This window comes from Peromyscus californicus, unplaced genomic scaffold (assembly GCF_007827085.1).
Source record: "Peromyscus californicus insignis strain IS unplaced genomic scaffold, ASM782708v3 Scaffold_9__1_contigs__length_137607984, whole genome shotgun sequence".
NCBI classification, from domain to species: Eukaryota; Metazoa; Chordata; class Mammalia; order Rodentia; family Cricetidae; genus Peromyscus; species Peromyscus californicus.
The window spans coordinates 79,209,233-79,217,824 of record NW_026294617.1 but is presented as its reverse complement, the minus strand read 5'-3'; positions in this window follow the sequence as shown (position 1 = coordinate 79,217,824).

Genomic DNA, 8,592 nt, shown 5'->3' with positions numbered 1-8,592 from the left:
GCTACCTAAACCCCCAGTGAAAGGGCTCACACATGTACAGACACCTTTTCACTTTTCCTTCCTTTCATGAGGCTGGAGAGCCAACTTGAGGCCATGCAAACTGTAGGCAAATGTTCCACCACCCCAGCCTGGAGACACTGTCCTGGAAAGCAGATGAGAGCTTCTTCTTTCTTATGAGTTCACCAGTCACTAGCGCAGAGGTTCAGAGCTTGCCTGACTGGCTTTGAATTCCAGCCTTGGTCCCCTGCCGTGCGCAGGATGGAATGAGGGCCATTCCTTCCTGGTCCTTGTCCTGCATGGGCTAGGTAGTGGGTGTGAAGCTGTTCTAGAAAATGCATAAGGCTAGATTTTGTTAGACTCCGTGCTCATCTTTGCCCTTCCTTGTACCGGCTCCCAGTTTACCACCCTCCTGCTGGAGAAGTGGCCCAGGGAGGCCATGCATCCCACCTACCTTGGGGTCTGATGAATATCAGCTGCTGACCCTTCCGTTGGGAAAGTGGCTTCACTTTCAAGTATTTCAAAGGAATGTTGAAGTGGATGGCTAGGTCCAGGTCCCAGACTTTGTCAGGGCGTTCTCATGTCCTCAGAGAACCACCCAGCCACCACCTGCTGCTCTCCATGCCCGTTGTCCAGACCTGATGTTTCGGGTGTGTGAGCACACGATCTGGAGCCGAAAGACCTTTCTATGCCACCTGACTGTGGTGTTAACTTTGCAGGAGGCAGAAGTAAACAGACAGGACTTTCAAAGCTGCCTAGGCTCTGGCCGAGACTTGGGTAGGGTGGAGGAGTGGAGGGCACATGGCTGTAAGTTCTGTGCTACTCATCAGGCTTCCTCTCCGACACATCAAGAGGTGACACCAAGTCCTCTTTTCTCCAACCTGCGCTCTGTGACTCTGCTCCACACTGACTGGGGCTGCAGAAAGGATGCTGGGGCCACCGGAGGAGGCCAAGTCACATAAAGCCAGACAGCTCAGCTGCTTCTCTTAGGTGGCTCACCCCGGTCCTCCGGCTGCCTGTTCTGGATACTTCTTCTTCTGAAGAAGAAGCCCCACCCTGTGGGGAACCACAATCCAGACAGAGGCTTTGTGGGATGTGCCAGTCAAGCCTCCAGGTGCAGGCATCGGGCACCTCAATGAAGCCACCGTCTCCCGAGCTCAATATCCCGCCATCCACAGCAGCCCAGGCACCTGATGCCTCCCCTAGGTAGGACAGTGAAAAGCCAGGGCTCCAGAAACATCAGTGTGTGTGTGTGTGTGTGTGTGTGTGTGTGTGTGTGTGTGTCGGGGGGGCTGCTTCGGGTCACTGAGGACGTGCCCTTTAGGCTCGGTAGCTAGAGCACACTCAAAGTGATCAGTGTGTCTTCCAAAGGCCACATCTCCCAGCCCCTCATCCCTGTACCTCCCACACCTCTGTTAGGTCTCCAAGGTCAGACTGTGAGCCAGGCTTTGTTTCCATCACTAAACCTCACAGGAAGAACTGGACTCCGCAGCAACCACCCCTGAGTTGCTTCTGCTCTGAACAAGGCCTCCCGTGACCCCCCCTTCCACCTACCAGTCTGTCTTTTGCGTTCTGACTCCCACTCTGTCTGTACTCCTCAGCGATGATGGGTTCTTCTCTGGTCCGCAGATACACCCAACATGGTCTCACCTCGGGGCTCTGCTGCCCTCCCTGCCTACCCTCCCTCTAATAGGTGTCCCTAGGCCCCCTCTCAGTGCTTTTAGGCCAGTACCTCTTCAGTGAGGTCTCTGGAGCCCTCTCTATAGGAGTGACTTTTCTTGTTGCTATGACCAAATTCTGGACAAGCATCTCAGGGGAGGGAGGACTTACCTTAGCTCACGGTTAGCTTCATGGCAGCTGAGACCGGCTTAGTCCAGAGAGGTGGAACCTTGTTCATATCTTTGCAGATTAGAGAGCAGAAAGAGAGCCCGGGGCCAGAAAGCAGCCAGGCCACACACAACACAGGCCCACCGCTCCTGTGGACTTACTCCTGTCAAGTCTCACCTCTACACTTTACCAAACAGCGCCACCGGCTGGGAACCGGCTGCTCAAACACACGAAGCTTCCCAAACACACAGCTGGGCCCCGGTTTGAGCAATCTCTTTCCTGCCTTATTCTTCCCCAGAAGGCCCGTCACTGAATAGTGTATTCATTCATATCGTTTACTATCACCCCCCACTAGAATGTGAGATCAAATACTTCCCCAGGGTCTAGCAGAGTCAGGCACAGAGTAGTAGGCGGTCAACAAGTATTCACTGCAAACATCAAAGAATACCGTGCCACAATAGTATGCTTTGCTGTTATCCTACAACGCAATGGTGTGTTTAGCTCCAAACATGCTTGCTGAGTTCACAGGTGAGAGACGCAAAGAACAGCGGCTTCTCGGGGCCGTTGGAAGGGAGCACACGTCTCCTTGGACCTGCCTTCAGCCTCCGTCTCCAGCTTCCCGGCCTCTTTCCTCTGTGGACAGGAGCAAGTATCCCTCTCTTCCACCTGGTTCCTTTGCCTAGGATGTCTGGAGCTGGCCCAGGCACAGCACCTTCAGCTTTGGTACTGTGTCTTCCTGGACCCACCAGTCACACTTCTCACAGACACGGAGGTCCCTCGGTGCCTGCTTCACCTTCCTCCTCAGTCTGGAAAGCAGGAGGATGTGTACCCTGGTGTCTATGCCACTGCTGACTCCTAGCCAACTGCTGCTTGGGGGATAGAGTGTGGGGGAGGGGAACAGGTGATTGAATTCTGTCGATTTTGAGAACTGCTACAAGAGTGTTAAGATGAATCCGCACACTCCTAAGTCTGGAGAGAACACAGAGCAGAGCATGGAATGGCCTAGCTGTGTCTCTGTACAATGCAGTTAACGTTTCCAAGTTAAGTGTCTTCTTTTCCTGCAAAACTATTTAGCCAAGGTTAGCCTTGAACGCCTGGTCCTTCTATATTCTTCTTCCAAGTACAGGGATGATGATATTCTGACAGTAATCAGATTTAAAAAAAAAAAAAAAAAAAAAAAAAAAAGACAGGGTCTTATCTTGCTGTGTAGCCCAGGATAGCCTCACAATAGTGGTCTTTTTGTTTCAGCCTGAGAGTGCAGGGATTATAGGCATATTGCACAGCCAGCAAAAACATGCTTTTTGGAAGGGAGGAAAGTAGACTGAAAAACACAAATTTGAGTGTTTGAATTCCAGGCAGGGAAATTATCAAGGGTGCAATTCAGGTTGTGGCCAGAGGGTGGCAGCAGCAGACAGGGGCTTTGCCTCGAGATGTTTCGCGACAAAGCGGCCCTGAAAGCTGCGGGTGGGGGCTAAACTGCCAGCGGCCGGCGCTGACGCCGTCTTTTGTGCCCAGCTCACTCACTGCCTACCCTCCTGCTGTGGAATCTGGCCACTGCAGAGCCAGACTCAGAAGCTTCCCGAGCGACTGACTGCTGACCCCTGGCCTTTTTTCACTCTCGTCCTTAACCTCACCATATTGTTGAGCAATTTCTAGTGATTTTTGTTATTTTTTTAATTGTTTTGTTTCATTTTTTAATTTAATGTTTTTATTAATTCTTTGAGAATCTCATACAAGCATGCAATGTGTTTTGATGTTTGCTTTTGAGACTTTTTTTTAATGTTTGCTTTTGAGACAGGATATTTCTATGCAGCTTGTAACTCACCCCTCCTCCGCGCCCCCCAACCCCCCACCCAGCCTCAGCTCTCTGAGCTCCGGAATGGCAAGGGTGCATCTCTTGCTGCAGTGTAGGATTTTCACTGGAGACCTCGCCCAGTCGTTGCCATAAACTTCAGAGATGATTGAGCAGGCAGAATTTTTCCCTTTCCTCACCTCAGCACTTTAACCACAAGGAAACCAGGACACGGAGAGGTGGCCTTCGTGATCTCAGAGAGAGCAGGTGGGAAACGTGAACGTCCCTACATTAAGCCTGCATCGTCTAACTCCAATTCCATCACACCACCCTTTCCAGCACTCATTCTGTTCAGCGGTTCCTCCAGCCAGCATCTGGGGCTCCTGCAGTTCACTGGACATCTGGGTGGACTCCAGCACCCCAGGCACTGCGGTCACCTTGGCCAGCTGGTGACTGTTGCGGAATAATCTTTTTTATACACTGAGAAGACGTGTCTTTGCCAAGGGGCCTTTTGATTGGTTTAATAAAGAGCTGAATGGCCAATAGCTAGGCAGGAAGCTGTTAGGCAGGACTTCCAGGCAGAGAGAAGAGGAGGAGATGAATCTAGGTGCAAGGGAGATAGGAGAGGATACGGGAAGGAAACAAGAGGTACAAGACGGAAGAGAGGTGAAAAGCCATGAGGCAAAATGTAGATTAATAGAAACAGGTTAATTTAAGTTATAAGAGCTAGTGGGACAAGCCTAAGCTATAGGCCGAGCTTTCATAATTAATTAGAAGTCTCTGTGTCATTGAGCTGGCAGCCCAAAGGAAAGTCCGTCTACCGGTGACAGCATCTCCCTCCCCTCAGCCTCCTTCCTTCTACCCAGACAAAAGTACCACTTCCTACATGGCCTGCTCCCAAGCTAGCTGCTGAGAAGCACCCTGCCTCTCTGCCTTGGGCTTTTAGCTCACAAACTCACAAGCAATGCTGGTCTTACAGCTGAGCAATCCTGAGATATCACCAAGAGTAGGGTTACAAAGAGAAAATAAAAACAAAGACAAAGGGGGCTGGAGAGATGGCACAGTGGTTAAGAGCACGGGCTGCTCTTCCAGGGGTCCCAGGTTCAATTCCCAGCACCCACATCTGTAACTCCAGTTCCAGGAGATCTGACACCTTCGCACCAATGCACCTTTGAAAGAAGGAGAAATAGAAAAGAAAGGTAGCTCATACCTAAACCATCTTTAAGCTTTCTAGGTTTCTTGGAGGAACAGGAACTGAGGGTTCCCACAGGCTGGGCAGAGCTCCACTGTTGAGCTGTGTCTGCTGCCCAGACTTTCCTAGTTCCTGCTAGCCCTTGTCTCAGAAGCCCCATTGGGAGCCTGTAGGCCCCCAAGTCTTATGCACTTACCTTTGGGGTAAAGGGTCTCAGTTTCCCCCGTTTCCACTCTCTTAAATACAGCATCTCCCCACCTCTTCTTATCTGGGGTTTCTCTTTTCACAGTTTCAGTTACCTGAGATCAAACACACTCCAAAAATATTACACAGAAAATCCCAGGAGTAAACAATTCATATATTTTCCATAACTTTTCTCATAGTGTATTACCACGATTGCTCAACTTTGTCCTTAGTCTTTGTTAATCTCCTATTGTACCTAATTTGTAAATGAGACCTAATCAAAGGCCCGTACAGGGTCAGCAGTCCCCAGATCCAGTGGGGGTTTGTGGGGTGTATCACCTATGTAAAGGGGCTAGTGTAGGCCTCTCCAACAGGAACACACAAGCAGAGCAAAGCAAAGTTGACAGACATCAAGGCTGTCTTAGGGTTCAGACACTGTGGGGTGTGTCACCTCCTCTGACCCTCACAGTGAGCTGGAGAGTCAACAAACTCAGAAACCGAGGCTCAAGGACACACGTATCCGTGTCCGGAGCCACATGTCCAGTGTGTGATGGGGGAGGGGAGGGAGTATTCTCTGTAATCACATGATTATTCAGCTGATGACAGGCAAATATGTACTCTCAGAGACATTTACCCTGCAGGGGACTTCCAGGTTTGGTGACTCTAGTCTCGGAACCCACGCTGTACCCTGGAGCCTATGGTAACATAGGTTGGTTCCTTCCGCTGTGTGGGTGTGAGAGGAAAAGGAAGCTCCGTTGTTTTGCCTCAGGAGCCAGCTCTAGGTGGAGGGAAGACCTGCAGGGAGGAGGTGGTCCATGCAGAAAGAGCGCACCACCTGTCACAGAACACACATTGCTGGCCAAGGATACCCAGATGCATTGCTTGGCAACAGCAGTCCCCATGAATGGGATGCTTGGAACAGATGGGACCAGCCAGATATGACCAAGCTGAACACCAACACAGCTGGCCAAGAGCAGGCAGGCAGTGTGGCTTCTCGGACTGATAATCACAGAAGCCTTGGTGAATGCAAGTTTTTAGTAAACAATGCTACGTGCTTGGCTGGAGGTTTGGGTTTTTGCCTGAGTGTCAAAGTGTGACTAAGACTTGACTGGCATTGAGGACAGGGGCCCCTCTTAGGAAGCTTGGGAAACAGAACTCAGTGATGGCCTTAGGACAGGAGGAAGCAGGAAGTTTCCAGAGTCTGGAGCCCAGCTTCCAGGGACTGAAAACCAAATGACAGCTTGACCTAACAGGGCAGGAACAATCCAGAAACTCCCTGGACTCAGAACCCTCACTGAGTGGTCAAGTGAAGACCAGAGTCTCTCGTGAGTTGCTCTAGAATCCCACAGTTCAAGCAATCCAGTAGGATATGAATTTAGAAATATTGTCTCGCTCCCAGGGTCAACTTGACCTGAAACTCTGGCTCTCCCTTGTCTCTGAGAGAAGGAAGTAGAGCTGGACTCCTCAGTATTACAGGAACTCAACTGAGACCCCTGGGAATGGCTTCTTCCTCCTCCCCCATTTCATATTCTCTCGCTGTCAGTCTACCTCCCAGGAGCCTCAGTTTGGGCAAGAAAATGAGTGAGTGGAGATAGAGCTGGAGGTCAGCCTTGGACTGCAGGGCGTGTGTAAGGAGAAGCCAGATGGAGTGTCAACCAGGTGTGCCCTGGAAACCCACACAACCAAAGGCAGAGGCTACAACCACATTCAGTCCCAGGAACCGGAATATAATAAGGGGTAGGGCATACTTAGGATGAAGACCCAGTAAATTAAAAGCAATACATGTCCAGGGTAAAAGTATTAAAATAGTAGCAGTAAGCGGAACAGCAGACACCCCCCAACCCCCCAACCCTCCCATCCCCCACCCCCCAACCCCCCCACCCCCAACCCTCCAATACACCCCCATCCCCCAACTCCTCCCACCCACCCCCGACCCCCGTCGATCACCTTTTGCAAAATAAAATGATCTTATGTTGTTTGACATAAAGGGTACCACAGTATGCCACCCTAAATTGTGCCTCTTTGGACTGTGGATTATTTTATGCTAAATGTTGTTGAAAACAAGCAAAGCAAAGCAAGCTCCATAAACAGAGTGCAGGGGTTTCTTTTGAAAAGGGAAATTAGCATTTATAAAGGAAATATCTATTTGTGAAAGATGTTTCCTTTTCCTCCTCTATTAAGGCAGGGAGAGGAGGACTCTGACCTCTGACCTCTTATGGACTGACCTCAGTGTGTAAACACACCTCCGGCTGCTCAGGCCTCGTGTATAATACTTGTCCTGGTCACTTCGGGACCGGCTGTCCCCATCTGAGACCCCCCCCCCAACCCCACTCACCTTTGGTTAAACTAAGATAGCATATGAGGCCAGGTTCTGCCCTGCCTGACAGTTGGGTGGCTTGGAACTGGGTTCTTCTTTGCACAGACAGCTCCCACTTGGAGTTTTGTTATTTCCATTTTGTGTGTGTGGGTGTTTGGCCTGCATGTCTGTGTACCATGTGCAGTACCCGTGGAGGGTGTTAGATTACTTGGAACTGGACTTACAAGTTGTGTCTCCATATGAGTGCTGGGAATCGAACCCAGGCCCTCCAGAAGAGCAGCCAGTGCTCTTAACTCCTGAGTCATCTGTCTTCCTGCTCTGGGCTACATAACTAGCTCTATTGTATTTTCTGAACGGATAATGTATCTCTGTTAAACCAGATGTCTCTTGTTAACAAGTTAGCTACCTTTTCCTCAGTTTCATCATTTAATTGAATCGCTCCCTTTGTGAATCACTCCTTTATAGCCGTCCATTTTTCCTAATTTTTATTAAAAAATTAATGTATTATTAACGTATCTTGTCAGTAATTTGCCTCTTTTATTATACAGTCTTTCAATTCTTAAAAACAAAATTTTGACCTAGAAAACGTTTACATTTTACCGAGTCCAGGCTGTCCAGCCTCCTTCCTCATGGTCCCCCTTTGAAGCTGGCTCCCCATTCAGAACTAAAGCGGATGTGGAAAGAGCAGAGTTAGGCTTGCGGTCAGGGGAGCAGGGCACGCTCCCCGAGAGCCTAGAAAAATACAGGAGAGTGAGAGGAAGAGGGGGCAGCTGGCTTGAAGCCGAGGACGCCACGTGACACCTCTCTGCGTGGCTGGTGGCCAGTGCCGTGGAACTCAGCAGAAGAAATGGTGCATGCTAATTGTTTCTCAGAAAGGCATCCTTTACGTAAACAAAGTTTTCATTATAAAAGCAGTGTGATCTGGAGGTAGGAGAGCTTGCCACTAAGCCTGAAGATCTGAGTTCGATCCCCAGTGTCCACATAGTGGAGGTAGAGAGCCAAAGCAGGTTGATCTCTGACCTCCCCAGGTATGCTCATGGCATACATGCACACACACACACTAAATGTCAATTTAAAATTTAAAAAAATACTGTATTAGTTATCAAAAATGTAAACGTCACGGAAATTGACATAGTAAAAAGAGAGTTTTCTGTCGGGCCCCTCTCAGTGTATCCTGAGCTTTGTCAGAGCTCAGCACGAACCCTTTCAGAACTTTCCATGAATACATTATAACATAGCACGGTGTGGTGTAACAATATAATAAATACGAAGTCGCTAGGCTGT